Genomic DNA, 16,342 nt, shown 5'->3' on the forward strand with positions numbered 1-16,342 from the left:
CCGACCGACAGGCTCTGGTAGGCGAGTGGGTGGAAGGCGGGGGGCGAGGACTCTCCGGATCGCTGGCACGCACCCGTGCTAAGCTGTGGTCCTGCTACGGAGAGCTATGAGGATACAGGGTGGCAGTACACGCCGTACTCATAGTCTCTTTGTGGGAGTACAGTTGTGACCATTCACACTGTATCCCTCCGGAAACCTGAAAAGAAACGACGCACATCGAGGTAGATAGGGGTCTAATGAAAGACCCGTGTCCACCTCCTACTGACACTAAGCTAAACTGAAGAATTTCCTGCCGGTCGGTGGGGTGTACACTGCGGAGGAGGAGCTAACCTTTTTTTGTGCATAGTGTCAGCCTCCTAGTGGCAGCAGCATACACCCATGTGTCCCCCAATGAAGCGATAGAGAAATCACAATTTGTTAGGACGTTTTTTCATCTAAATTGACAAATACAAAGTCTCAAAAAAATTATGTGGTCTAAAACATTTATTTTTAATTAGTTTGAACAAAATGTTTTACTTTTATGTTTTCACGACACATTCCCATTAATATGCTGCTGCCAGGATCATCACATGATGGCACACGCAGAATCCACTGCTAGTTAATATGACCAAAACAACATTGCTCATTGCTGCTCCGAAGCACATGACGTGAACAAGTTTGGGAAACTAGGCTAAAGGGCAGAATTCTGTGTAGAGAAGAATCGATGGTCTGTGAGCTAAAAAAAGAAAAAAATGAGTCACGTTCTTTTATGAGTTTAATATGGGCACAAACCGAGCACACACTCCAACCACATAACCAAGTGGACAGGTCACAAGTTTTACTTAATTTCCAATTAGTGTCGAATAATAATGCCCCAAATATATAACATTTCCCCGTCTAATGGGTGGGGGGAATCTCCCAAATCCTCCACCTCCTGATATATTGTGTTTGGTAGTGGTGTATATAGAAATCACAGGGCTCCATTGCAAAAGTTCTAATTGCCTCACACCTACCGAAAAAAAGATGTGTGTGTAATATACATATATATTTGGCGGGGTCATATCTCCCAGCTTTAATGAACCAGGAGAAGGACATGCTGTGTCCCTTCCACAGTAATTATGTCCATATTGATACCCCTTTTATGGCCATTGTAGAGTATAATGCTCCTGAAAGCACCCCCACCCACAGAGTATGGTACCCCACAGTGAATTTCTCCCCCACCCCAGTTTTACCCCACACGCACAGTATAGAACATGATAACTCCACAGTGACACCAATACAGTAAAATACCCCCTCAGCATCATGGGCCTAAAGTGCCACCCTATAGTATGATATCCCCATAGTCTCTCTCTCACACACTATCATGGCCCCTATACAGTAAGGATGACCTGTCAATGATCCCTCCAAGTCCCCTACTCAGGATGAGGTCCACCATGGCCCCCACACAGTATGAAGGCCCACACAGTCCCTAACTCAATATGGGGGCCTCTTGACAGTCGCCTACACAGTATTATGTCCCCACCAGCCCCACGCACAGTATAATGCCCCCATTCACTATGATTACCCCCTACACCCCCCTATTTAGTATGATGGTCCCTACAATCACATCATTGTGTTTATTGGCGAAGAACGGGTCCTTCCCCTGACTCACAGGCCTATAACGGCTGCCGCTAAGGACGACGTACCCCTGGTGTTTGGGAAGATAACGAGCATCTTCCATTCCTTTTGCTCTGCAGGCAGGTAAGTCAAAGCATGTGTGTGGATGAGGCGGAAAAGTGATTGTTTCGCAGACAAGTCACTAATGTGTATGGCTAGATTACAGATATTTGTAGCACCAGGCAGGAGCATGTGGAAAACTGCGAGTTGCATTCATTAAAGATTTCCCCTGACCTACTTCTATTTATCCCAGGACGCTGAAACTGCACATACATAAAGGGCCTGTCACACTAAGCGATATCGCTAGCAATATCGCTATACCGTCACTGGTTTTTGTGACGTTATAGCGATATTGCTAGCGATATCGCTATGTGTGATACTTACCTCCGACCGCTCCCCGCTGGTTATCGCTGATCACGCGAGAATGTCCTGGACCGTTTCTCGTCGTCAGCTTCCTGCTGGGCTTCCTGCTGTGGAGACGAGTGACGCGTGGACGCGGGCGGGAGGACGTCAGGATCGCCGCGTCTGACAGGTAAGTAGCGACCCCCGACCCCCTGCGATGTCGCTGGTGAGATCTGCCTGTGTGGCAGCTCACTAGCGATCACTTAGCGATGCACCAGTGATCCTGACCGCATGTGACAGTACCTTAAGTCTCTATAGGTTACATGCCAATTTGCAACTCAGAAGTGATAACATTCTTGATTTTACAGGAGCTGAAGTGGTGTGAGGTATGATAATGGACCCAGTGGAATACAGAGCAGTCATCAAGTTCCTTTACTTGAAAGGCCGCACATCAAAGGAGACGTTCGATGAGATGAAAGAGGTTTATGGTGAGGATTCCCCATCATATGAACTGGCATCGTTAGTTCAAATTTGGTCGGACTTTGGTGCAAACAGCTACCATTCCAAAGCGACCCCACTATTGATGAATGCACCATCCAGCAAGTCAAGGTCACCATTTTTGAAAATAGCCGCGTAACCATTTGTCACTTAGCCCAAAATGTCAAGATTAGTGTGGGGTCCGTGGAAAAAATCATCCAAGACCATCTTCACATGCATAAGGTATCCGCTCGCTGAGTTCCTCGGCTGCTCACACCTTTCCAGAAGCAGGAACGAGTCCAATGCTCTTAGGCTCTATTGACGATGTGCCATGGAAACCAGGAGGACTTTTTCAACAGACTGATCACACAAGACAAAATCTGGGTCCATCACTTTGATCCTGAAATCCAGTCGATACAATGGAAGCATCATGACTCACCATCTCCAAAGGCACTTTCCCAACCCTTGGCAGGCAAGTTCATGCTCACAGTATTTTGGGACCAGCACGAAGTAGTATTGATGGATTTCCTAGCAAAGGGTACCATGATCACTGGGGCATACTATGCTTCACCGCTGTGGAAATTGCGGGAGGCCATCAAAACAAAGAGGCATGGTATGCTCACCAAAGGTGTTTGCCTTCTGCAAGACAATTCACCAGTTGACAACTCACATGTTGCCCAAATGGAAGCATGCTCCTGTGGCTGTGAAATTCTACCGCAACCTCCTCCCTTATTCACCTGACCTCGCACCATCGAACGTCCATCTCTTTCCAACAATGAAGTTATTTTTGAAGGACAAGCATTTTCCAGATGATGAGACTCTGGTTTACAAAGTCACAACGTGGATTTTGGAGCAACCTGTCGACTTCTACAAGTGAGGTGTTTACAGTTGCTTAAAGAGATGGGAGAATTGCGTGTCCCTAGGAGGCACCCATGTAGAGAAGGACTAATAACTGTGCAAAGTTTCATTGCTCCCAGTCCACAGGAAGTGGTTCAGGGGAAATCTTTAAAGAATGCTCTTCATAATTAACACCTTTTGTAGTTTAAGGGTACGTGCACACGCTGTGGATTGGGGTGCGGATTTGGCCGCGCGGATTTTGTAAAATCCGCAGGTAAATCTGCAGGTCAAAAGACCTGCGGTTTTTCATCTCCACAATGGAGATGGCAAACCGCAGCGGAATCCGCAGAAAGAATTGACATGCACCGTCTGCAGTGCGGGTTTTAATATCCATAGGATATTATGGTACTGTACACCACAGCAAAAGCTGCTGCGGATCCGCAGCGGCCAAATCCGCTGCGGAACCACAGCAGAATCCGCAGCGTGTGCACACACCCTTAATGCCTTTAATGAAAACATAAAAGACTTATTTCACTCTTTGCATCCAACTTGGAAGTTTGCACTGTTAGAAGACATTAGGCAGAGCCTGAGGTGACATAGGCCACAAAAAACTTAGCTGAAACATGGGGAAAACCAAGTTAGGAAAGTCCCCAGCTGTCCTGGAAGATTAAGGTTATGTTCACATTTTGCATTTTTCCTGCTTTTTTTACGCCAAGTTTAAGTTACTTACAAAAAGCAGATTTTGCTTAGTTTTTGCTTCGATTTTTTTTTCGTATTGCCGGCGCTTTGGACGCTGCAGAAACCCCGCTTAGCCCAACGTGCCGCTCCCCCTTTCTACGTGCGGTGATACCACATGTGTTCATTGAACACATGTGGAATAACCGCATCATATACATAGAATGGGTTATATATCTTGCACTGACTGAGCGTCTCCGCAAGACAAATAGACATGCTGCGGTCTAAAAAGACGCGCCGCATGTCTGTAATTTCGGGTGTGTCACTCGCGTCCCTGCACGCATAGTGGAGACGGGATTTCACAAAATCCCCCTCCACTATGCTGTAACATCTGAATACTGCGGATTAAACATTCAATCCGCAGCAAATCCATATGAATTACGCCACGTGGAAGAGTACCCTTTATAGTTTCAACTTCACCAGGTTTTGACACCAAAAAAAAACACCAAAACCTGATACTTACGATTTTTGCACCACAGATTACTTTCAATGGGTGAAAAAACAATGAAAAACATAGAAACAAGTGACCTGCTGCAGTTGGCAAAAAAACAAGCTGACTAAAGAGTCAGGAAAAGAAAAAACAAGACATGTGCATGAGATTTCTGAAATCTCATCGCCTTTGCTGGTACTGCGAAACGCAGCTGAAAGTTTTCTTAAAAAAAAAAAGCAGCAAAAACAAAGCCTGAACACATCCAAAGACTGACCACCAGGCAAGTGTTTTTTTTCCTGTTATATATATAATACAGCTATGCAATTAGAGATGCATCAATCAATCAAAAGAAACTGCATTTACTGTGCAGATTTGGGTTATTGTGCTTCTACATTTAATGAAAATCAATATCTGAACCCCTTAGTGACTGAATCAGTTTTGTCTTTCGTGACCAAGGTCCATTTTTCACTTTGCAATAACAACTTTGGAATGATTCAACATTTCCCTGTAATTGAGACTTTTTTGCCCAATTCATCATTTACATTTTTTTGCTAGCCACTTTTCCTGTTTTGTCTTGTGATGTCTGGGATGTATTAACAGAAGCATACAGTCTAGATCACGTGAAGTCATTATTGCCCTCTACTCCTCTTTGGTCAGACCTCATCTGGAATATTGTGTCCAGTTTGGGGCGCCACATTTTAAAAAAGACATCAACAAACTGGAGCAAGATCAGAGAAGAGCGACCAGAATGGTGACCGGTCTGCAAACCCTGTCTTATGAGGAAAGGTTGCAGGATTTGGGAATGTTTAGCTTGCAGAAGAGAAGACTGAGAGGAGACTTAATAGCTGTCTACAAATATCTAAAGGGCTGTCACATTGTAGAAGGATCATCTTTATTCTCACTTGCACAAGGAAAGACTAGAAGCAATGGGATGAAACTGAATGAGAGGAGGCACAGATTAGATATTAGAAAAAACTTTGACAGATAGAGTGATCAATGAGTGGAACAGGCTGCCACGAGAAGTGGTGAGTTCTCCTTCAATGGAAGTCTTCAAACAGAGACTGGACAGACACCTGTCTGGGATGATTTAGTGAATCCTGCTTTGAACAAGGGGTTGGACCAGATGACCCAGGAGGTCCCTTCCAACTCTACCATTCTATGCTTCTATGTTAGTTTCCATTTTTTATTTACGTCAAATTCTTCAAAACGGCACACGTGACTCATGAATTTGGTGCAAAAAAAAAAAAAGAAACTTTTATTTTACTTCAAACTTTAGTGCAAGAAAGTGCACTTTTCCCAAAATGTTGCAAAAAATGTACCAAACATGCCTTTTTCCTTAAAAAAAACAAAAAAAAAAAACGGTGGCTCAGTGGTTAGCACTGCAGCACTGGGGTCCTGGGTTCAAATCCCACCAAGGACATCTGCAAGGAATTTGTATGTTCTCCCTGTGTTCCCTCCAGATACTCCGGTTTCCTCCCAGTTTCTAAAGACATACTGATGGGGAATTTAGATTGTGAGCCCCATTGGGGGACAGCAATGATAATGTGTGCAAAAACTGTAAAGCGCTGCAGAATATGTTGGCACTATATAAGCCGGATTACTTACCGGTAATGCTCTTTTAAAGAGTCCACAACACCACCCACTTGGAGAGAGGGATCCGCCCATAGGAACAGGAAACCTGCAGAGATAAAAGAGGGCGGTCCGCCTCTCCTCAGTTGGATTTCAGAGTGCCCGGAGGACCGTCAATTATTAGGCCATTTATTCAATACTTAAATTTGATTAATTTTACATCTAAGAAGGTGTATATACATTATGTTAACTTCTAGGGAGGGTTAGTGAACGGGTGCTGTTGTGGACTCATTAAAAGAGCATTACCGGTAAGTAATCCAGCTTTTTACTCTTCGCCACAACAGCACCCGCTTGGAGAGACTTTCAGAGACCTTCACCTGGGAGGGACCACCGTGCCGAGCACCGCTCTACCAAAGGCTAGGTCAGACGAACATGATAAATCAAGCTTATAGTAGTTATAAAAGGTAGAGGGCGAAGACCAAGTTGCAGCCTTACATATAGACTCGATTGCGATGTCTCCCTTTCTGCCCATGAGGAAGCCATAGCTCTGGCGGAGTGTGCCCTGATACCTTCCGGAGGATCTTCATTGCTCTCTGCGTATGCCAGACTGATCGCATCTCTGATCCACCGAGACAGAGTACCCCTTGTGACCTCATATCCCTTTTTTTGGCCCTGGAAGGAAACAAATGGAGCCCTACTCTTCCTCCAACTACTAGACCTCTCAATGTATTGTAATCCTGCCCTTCTAACATCTAGAGTATGGAACTTTTCTTCCTCCGGAGTAGAAGGGTTACTAAAAAATGAGGGGAGGTGAATTTCTTGTGACCTATAAAACTTCCCGGCCACTTTTGGCAAGTATGAAGGGTCTGGTTTTAATACTAGTTGATCCTGGAATGTCAACAAAAAAGGGGGTTCTATCGAGAATGCATGTATGTCGCTAACTCTTCTGGCAGAGGTTAGTGCCACTAGTAGTACTGTCTTGAGAGATAGGTGCTTAAGGGATATTGAGTCTAGTGGTTCAAAGGGAGGACATGTAAGGGCCTCTAGTACCAGATTCAAGTCCCAAGGAGGAACTCTAGGTATGTGTACTGGTTCGCTCCTCTCACAGGCCGAGATGAACCTGGCTATCCATCTATTGCCTGCCACGTTATAACTATAAAGGGCTCCTAGCGCAGAGACTTGGACTTTTAGTGTGTTAACAGATAGTCCTAACTCTTTCCCTTTCTGTAGAAACTCTAGGATTGATGTTATCGGAATTTCTCTAGAGTCGGGAGCCTTATGGAATTCTAGGAATTTTCTCCATATTCTGGTGTAAATTTTTGTTGTAGTTAACTTTCTACTCTGCAGGAGAGTATTGACCAACCCCTCCGAGAATCCTCTTGCTCTCAACATTTCCCTTTCAAGTTCCAAGCCGTCAAGTGGAGGTTGTCCACTTGAGGATGGAAGAATGGCCCCTGAGAGAGGAGCTTGGGGATTGAAGGAAGCACCCAAGGGTCTGTCACTGACATTGCCTGGAGACAAGAGAACCATGGCCTCCTGGGCCAGAATGGCGCTAACAAGATTATTTGGCCTTCTCTGCCCTAATCTTCCTGATCACCTGCGGTAGTAGTATGATTGGGGGAAATGCATATGCCAGCTTGAACCGCCATGGGGCTTGGAGGGCATCCAGAATTTCCGGACTGTCTGCCATTTTTAAAGAGGCGAATCTTCGCACCTGCCTGTTCTCCCTGGTGGCGAAGAGATCTATCTGGGGAAGACCCCATAATGACACAATGTGTGAATATTTGCCAGCTGAGGCACCACTCTCCTTGCCGTAGTGTATGGCGGCTTAGAAAGTCTGCTTCCGAATTGTCTTTCCCTCTTATGTGGAGGGCTGAGAGAGACAAAAAATGTTTTTCGGCCAAGGACAAGATCTTTCTTGCGGAAGACATTAATGCGACTGATCGAGTCCCGCCTTGCCTGTTCAGATATGCGACCACTGTAGTGTTGTCTGACAGGATCCTCACATTTTCTTCTTGTAACTGTGGAAGAAAATTATATAATGCATGACTAACCGCCTTCAGCTCTTTCAAATTTGATGAATCCTGCTCCTTACTTATATCCCATAGGCCTTGGGCGAAGGTGCTTCCCATATGAGCTCCCCATCCTGTGGGGCTGGCATCAGTAGTAATTATACGGGAGGGTGTTATCACCCATGGTACTCCTCCCGATAGGTTATCCTCCTCTAGCCACCATGCTAGGGAGGTTAGGACCGTCTGAGATAAAGTGATTTTTTTCCTCAAATTTCCACGGTCCTGAGTTTCCTCTAAGAGAATTTGATGCTGTAATTCTCTCGTGTGGAATTGAGCCCACCGAACCGCCGGGATGCAGGAAGTAAGGGACCCTAGGAGGGACATTGCTTCCCTTAAGGATATGTGTGGTTTGTCTATTGCTACCCTGACCTTTGTTTTAATTGCTGTAATCTTTACCTGTGGTAGCAGACATTTTTGGCTTATGGAATCTAGTTGGAGACCCAGGAAGGACTGAAGTGACTGTGGCTCGATTCTGGACTTCTTGAAGTTTATTATCCACCCCAGAGCCTGTAGGGAAAAGATTGCATCAGCAACTCGTTTATTACATTGTCTAGTTGAGTTCCCTATTATAAAAAAAATCATCCAAATAGGGAACTATCAGTGTGTCCTTCTGTTGTAAGAAAGCCATTACTTCCAGCATCACCTTTGTAAAGACTCTTGGTGCGATGGAAAGGCCGAATGGCATGGCTGTGAACTGGAGGTGTTGTATGGTACCTTTGAGGAAGACCGCCACTCTGAGGTATTTCTGGAACCTGTAATGGATGGGAAGATGATAATAGGCATCCTTCAGATCCAGGCCTGCCATCATACAATTGGGGAAAAGGAGCTTAATTGCAGATCTAATGGACTCCATTTTAAATCTATGATTTATTATAAATGAATTTAGTTTCCTCAGGCTAATTATAGTCCTGAATGAGCCATCTGGCTTAGGTATCAGAAAAAGAGGGGAATAAAATCCTCTCCCTTCCTGTCCTTCAGGTACTCGGACCAAAACTTTTTTGTCCAGCAGACTGAAAATTTCAGTCTCTAAAGCTTGCTGTTGGACTGGTGAGCTGAGGGATGTTACGATGACTGAGTTACGGGGTACGTGATGGAACTCTAATTTTTATCCTTCCCTAATAATGCCCAAAACCCAAGGGCTGGCGGTAATTTTTTCCCATTCTTGGAGGAAAAATGTTAGTTTCCCTCCCACTGGAGGGACTGGCTCCTTAGCTCCTATCTCTGCATAAGGAGGATCCTCTAAACATGGCACCTTTGCCTTTTTCTTCCTTCGGGGTCCAGCGATTTTCATTCTCTGCTGGTCTTCCCCTGCCAAATGGTCGTCTCCTAAACGCCCTCCTATAAAATGGGAGAGAGGGGTTAGGGAACCCTTTTTTCCTTTCTTTTGCTTTGGTAAGGATTTCATCTAAAGCTTTCCCAAACAAAAACTCACCCTCACAAGGTATGGCACAGAGCTTTGCCTTGAATTGGGTGTCACTTTTCCATCTTTTAAGCCGCAGGCTTAAAAGCAAGCCTGCTGTTCTGGCTGCCATGCGTAGCGAATCTGCTGAAGCATCCGCTATATATGCCGCTGCGCCACGAATTAGTGGTATAGCAGCTCGTAGCTTGTCTCTGGAGATTTTTTGCTCTATTTGCTGGTCTAGTTGATCAATCCAGACCAGCATAGAGCGAGCTGTGCACGTACTGGCTATTGCCGGTTTAAATGTGCCCGTAGCTGCCTCCCATGCCCTCTTTAGTGAGGCATCCGCTTTCCGGTCCAGTGGGTCTTTTAGAATCCCTACGTCTTCCACTGGTAAGGCCGACTGTTTTGAGGCTGCTACCGCGTCGACTTTCTGGACCTTAGACCATGATGACAACTCCTCGTCGCTGAAGGAGTACCTTCTTTTTTACGCTGAGGGAAGATAACCTCGCTGGTCCTGCTTCTCCCATTCCTTTTTCACCAAGGCCTTTATAGCTGGTATAACGGGAAAAGCTCTCCTCTTCCTATCTGTTAGCCCTGCAAACATAATTTCCTGTGTCGTTTGCGGCTCCTTAGCCTCTGTGCATCCCATGGTGTTCCTCACCGATTTAACCAAGTTGTCCATGTTATCTAATGGAAAACATGAACGCCCCTCAATATCAGAGGAAGATGATGATGTGGATGTGTCGGAACTGTCCGAGACTATTGCCTCATCCTCATCCGTATCTAAGCTTACTGCAGTCGGCTTGTTAGTCTTAGATTTTTTAGGTATGCTGCTAGACTGGGTTAGGGCTTGTAATTCCTCCCTTATTATAGCCCTTATATCTGTGGCTGATGTTGAAGCCTGCTTTGCGGTTTCGTTAATGCACTTTTTGCATAGCCTCTTTGTATAAGAGTCCGGTAGAGGACGTGTACAGAGGGCACATTCCTTATTTTTGGATTTTTCTTCCATCTTAGCCTATGGTGGACATGGCGGAGGAGAGAGACAGAGATATTTATCAGCTTGATAGTGTGACGGACTCAGCTCCTGCTGAGCCGATTTTTTGAGTGGACCCTCTGGGTCGTGGCACCCACCCACCGAGGGCGAGCTGACCTTGTGAGAATCCACCCCCTATACAGGGAGTGTCAGGGGCAAGACCAAGGGGGTGAGCCACCACGACTGCTGGGACCAGACGGCCGGCTCAGGGGACACTAGACGAGTGTCTGACAACAAGGACGAGCAGGAAGCAAGACGAGACTAGACGTAGGTGCAAGGTATCTTCATTAGAATAACACAAGATCACATACAGAGAAAACAAGCAAAACGTGCAAGGTGCGCGCGTGGGCACGCCAAGGTCCATAACATGGTACGTGCCAGATGGCACGCCTAGGCACAGGTAATGGCATGATGGCATCGGACTCCGGACTGCTGGCAAACCGACAGGGTCCAGGGATCAGGCTGCGGACGTCAGCTCCGGACATCAGGCCGCAGTCATCTGGTTCCGGACCTCTGGCAACGGTCGGCAGGTTCCGGGCATCCGGCAGGCAAACCAGGGTTCAGGCAAGGAGGCACGACAGATATCCAAGCAGGGTGCGTGTTTAGGGAACACGCCAAGGTCCAAGGCTAGGTGCGTGTGTAGGGGACATGCCAGGGTCCAAGGCTAGGTGCGTGTGTAGGGGACACGCCAGGGTCCAAGGCTAGGTGCGTGTGTAGGGGACACGCCAGGGTCCAAGGCTAGGTGCGTGTGTAGGGGACACGCCAAGGCACAAGACAGAGTGCGTGTAGAGACACGCCAAGGCACAAGACAGAGTGCGTGTAGAGACACGCCAAGGCACAAGACAGAGTGCGTGTAGAGACACGCCAAGGCACAAGACAGAGTGCGTGTAGAGACACGCCAAGGCACAAGACAGAGTGCGTGTAGAGACACGCCAAGGCACAAGACAGAGTGCGTGTAGAGACACGCCAAGGCACAAGACAGAGTGCGTGTAGAGACACGCCAAGGCACAAGACAGAGTGCGTGTAGAGACATGCCAAGGCACAAGACAGGGTGCGTGTAGAGACACGCCAGGGTTCAGTGCAGGGTGCGTGCTAGGAGCCACGCCAGGGCACAAGGAAGGGCTGCGTGCTAGGAGCCACGCAGGGACGCACACCTCACTGGCCAATGCACACGGCTGTAACGCCAGCACGAGGCACGACTAAGGCACAGGAGGGGGCAAAGGAACCTTCGTGCTAGGAGCCACGCCAGGTTCAGGGCAGGGTGCGTGCTAGTAGCCACGCCAGGGTTCAAGGCAGGGTGCGTGCTAGGAGCCACGCCAGGGCACAAGGAAGGGCTGCATGCTAGGAGCCACGCAGGGGGCACGCCACACTGGCCAGTACACACGGCTGTACACAAACACGTGGCACTTACCACGGCACAGGAGACGGCCAAGGGGAACCCACGCCGGGGTTCAATGCAAGGACAAGGCAGGGAACAAGGCAAGGAATACAGGCAGAAACAGAGCCAGGTCAGAGAGAGGACAGAGTCTAGCAGCGGAGCGTAGGCAGAAGCCCAGAGCCGGGCCAAGGGAAGACCTTGGGACTAGACAAAGAAACGAGCACTAAGGAGAGTAGAAATGGTGCGTGTGCCAGGGAGCACTACAGAGCACCATAGGAGAGAGCGATACAGAGCACCATAGGAGAGAGCGAGGCAGAGCAAGCAAAGACTGAGACCATAGGGAGGAACACAAAGCAAGGAATAGCAAGGCAGAGAACACAGGGAGGACTACAAGTCAAAGCATAGCAAAAGCAAGACATGGCAAAACAGGCGAGGCAGAGAACAAAGGAAGGACTACAAGTCAAAGCATAGCTAAGGCGAGACATAGCAAAACAGACTAAGACAAAGAACAGCAGAAGGACTACAAGGCAAAGCAAGGAAAAGACAAACATGGCACGAGAGACAACACAAGACATGGCACAAGACAAGAGGTGGAATACGAGCACGGAGCGTGTGCAGAGACGCACTACAGAGCAAAGTGCAAGGGCACAGAATAGAGGGAGCAACCCCACAGACCCAGAGCCTTGCAGGGAAGCAACACAATAATCAGGCCCTGAGCATAGGAAGAGGCGGCCTGATATAGGGCATAGCACCTCCTCCTCCAGGTCAGGACCAGGGGAGAACTTCCGGGATTCTAGACATGACGAGATGATAGCAGAACCAGACAGTGCAGGATCTTAGGAAACGTCACATGATCAGGGTTTCAGACATGACGAGATGATCACCGAACCAACCAGTGCAAGATCCTAGGAAGAACACATGATCCGGGATTCTAGACATGACGAGATGATTGCAGAACCAGACAGTGCAGGATCTTAAGAAACATCACATGATCAAGGACTCCAGACATGACGAGAAGATCACAGAAGGCAGAGCAGAAACGCAGGGATCCTGCAGCTCAGACATGAGGTGAGTCTGCACACAGCTCTAGCGAACATGCAGGACAGCAGACAAAACATGCGCATGCACATCGCTCCAGGAGTTCTTGAGACAAACAGACATGGCGGACGTGACAGATAGGCATAGAGTTGTCCACTCACCCAGAGAAGCTATAGGTACCGGCTTAGGAGGCTTGTTGGCGTGGCTTCTATCCGAGGAGCCTCGACGTGAGTGATCCTTGGCTGCCGCTGTATCACCTGCCTGGGGATGCATGTCCTGTCTTGGGGAAGACATGCTTGCAAGCTCTATCCAAATCCCCAGTCTTCTTATAGCCCCCTTCATTACCGGGTACCTCCCCCCCCCCCAGGTGCGCCTGCCTGCGGGCGCGGCTAATTATCATGCGACCGGTCTGGATTACAGCCGCCGGCGCAGCAAACATTAAACCAACTTTTTTTTTTTTTCTCTCTTCCTGGAGGGGGCGGGGAGTGGTCCTTCATGCCTAGTCTCTGAGCAACCTCCGGTAACCCGGAAGTTCCTCCTTACCTCCTGTCAGCGCTGCATGTGCGTCCTCCTAGACGCTGAAGTCCCAGGAACGCCGGAGATTTACCGCCCTCGGTTCTGCACTCCCACACGGACCGGGATGGCTCTTTTCCCCAAAATCCCGGTGGCGTGTCTGATCAGAAAACGCCCGGTCGGCCTCACCCGGTACTGGCGTTTCTTATTGCGCTGCCGCTGACCCAGTCGAGGAGGGAGCCGGATTCCATCACTCCCCCGTCGCTGCTTCTGGACCGGAACCCCTGCCGTTCGCACAGATACTGCACAGACGGTTCTCTGGCCCAGGTATGTCTCCTGTAGAAATCCTGCGGTTCCTATAGGAACAGGATACCAAGCGGACCGCCCTCTTTTATCTCTGTAGGTTTCCTGTTCCTATGGGCGGATCCCTCTCTCCAAGTGGGTACTGTTGTGGCGAAGAGTAAAAAAAAGAGATTAAAAAAAAGATGCACATAGTCAAGAACATCTGGAATCACTTAACTCCACCAAGAAAGCAGAATAGAAACCAGGTAAGCATATATAAAATAGAATTAGACTTACCGGTAATTCGGTTTCTAGGAACCTTCCACGACAGCTACATCGGAGGATGTCTACCACGCCCTAATAGGGGACAGGAACAGGAAGAGGTTAAATATCCCTCCCCTTCCTGCAACCACCAGTGTTTTCCTGGACACCAGTATGAATAGTTACCACCAAAGTGCAGGAATCATCCAATAAGAATATCAGATAGGGAGGGAAATTAGTGCTGTCGTGGAAGGTTCCTAGAAACCGAATTACCGGTAAGTCTAATTCTATTTTCTCTAGTCACCTTCCACGGTAGCTAGATGGGAGTAATACCAACAGCCAATTTCTTTAGGGGGGGAATCACGGCCTGCAGCACTCGTCTGCCAAATGTTAAATCTCCATTGAAATTTAGCCTGTAACGCCTGGTGAACGTGTGGATGGACGACCAGGGGCGGTTCTGCATATCCGCTCTGACGAAGCATTCCCCCTTTTTTTTTTTGCTCATGACATTGCTATGGCATGGGTAGAATGTGCCTCAGTGAGGCGGGTGGAGCCAGCTTCTGTGATGCGTAAGTCAGGCAGATAGATTGTGTGATCCAATTCGCGATCGTGTTCTTTGACTCCTTCTTGCCTTATTTCGTCCTGAGAACTGGATGAATAGATTCTGGTGAATCCGCTAGACATCACTCTATTGTCGGTAGACAGAAACACTCTGCAAATGTCGAGAGTGTGGAAGGTCTCTTCCTTAGGGTTGGAAGAGTTTGGGCCTTGGGCCGAATGAGGACAGTACAATGTCCTGATTCCTATGAAATTTTGAGAAGACAGGCATGATCTAATCTCAATATAATATCTGTAATGATTGCAAGGTAAGCTTCTTGAATTGACAGGGCCTGCAATTCTCCCATACGTCTAGCCTCAGTAATTGCGACTAAGAGGACGGTTAAAGGGTTAGGTTTCCATGGTCAAGGAATCTAGAGGCTCAAATGGATCTTAGGTTTGAGCACGGTGTTGAGATCCCAAGGAGGCCCCTGACTGCGGAGAATAGGACGAATCCCGGCTGCCGAAGCCATAAACCGTAGGATCCAGCGGTGGCTGGCCAGGTCAAGATCAAAAAAGGTGCTAAGAGCTGATATTTATACCTTTAGTGCTGGGGATAAGGCTCTGTTCCAGACCTTTTGTAAACATCTAGGGTCTGTGCTGCACTGAGACGGAAGGGATCAGGGGTGCCTGGAGAGCACCAGGGTGTAAACCTTTCTCAGACCTTGGCATAGATGGCCTTGGTCATTGGCTTTCCTGAAGGGTTTGGATTACCCTATCCTAGAGCTATTTGGCTCTTAGGAATTCGGCCTCAATAACCATGCTGCCAGGTTCCCTTTGCCTACGTCTGGGTATAGCAGAGGACCTTGGTGAAGGAGGTCGCCCTTTTTGGGGCAGAAGCCAGGACCTTCCTGGGCCATGGTAGGTAGGGCATTGTACCACTTCTTCCGGGCCACCGCGGGCCGATTAGTATTGTGGGAACTCGGTCCGTCTGGATTTCATGAGATGTTTTTTGCCCGCATCGGTGTGGGTGGGCAGGTATATGCGAGGTTGGAATCCCACCATTGGGTGAAGGGCACCTATTCCTTGCACTCCGTCCATGTGGTTGAGGGAGACGAATACCCGTCTTCGCATTTTGCCTGTTGGCGGCTAGGTCCACCTCCACCCCATCTTGAGGCTAGGGACACAAATACCGCATGGTCCAGGCGCCACTCCTCCGGATGAACGTCTTCTCGACTGAGGAAATCTGCCTGGGTGTTGTCTGATCCTTTCAGACGCACTGACCAGGAGAAGATCCTTGTTGCTATTGCTTTCAGGCCGGCGTACTTCGTACACCCTTGGCTGGAGATAGGCCACTGTGGTCATGTTGTCCGAGTAGGTGCAGACGTGGCGATTTTGGATTAGTGATGATGACGTCTTTTACCGCTTTTCCTACCGCCTTCAGTTCTCTCAGATTTGAGGAACTGGTGCTGATGCTCGGCAGCCATTGCCCCTGAAAATAGGATCTCTCTACTACTGCGCCCCCGCCTCGTTGGCTGGCATTTGAGAAGAGTGTTTTCAGGGGAAGCTGAATCCGGCTGACTCCCTTCTGAAGATTTCGGTAGTTCAACCACCACCTCAGGGCCGGTTTAACCTGACCAGGGAGGGGGAATCCTTCAGGACAATGGAATTTGTAGCCGCGTAGGCCAGGCGGATCCTGGAATGTAAAAGCACGTGGCTTTGTGGGCCTGAGCCCAAGAAACCGCCTGGGTGCATGCGGTCTGAGATCCTAGAGCATACATTGACTCTGAGGGTCAGTGCC

This window comes from Dendrobates tinctorius, unplaced genomic scaffold, assembly GCF_039654945.1.
Source record: "Dendrobates tinctorius isolate UK_male_01 unplaced genomic scaffold, ASM3965494v1 ptg000116l, whole genome shotgun sequence".
Classification (NCBI taxonomy): Eukaryota; Metazoa; Chordata; class Amphibia; order Anura; family Dendrobatidae; genus Dendrobates; species Dendrobates tinctorius.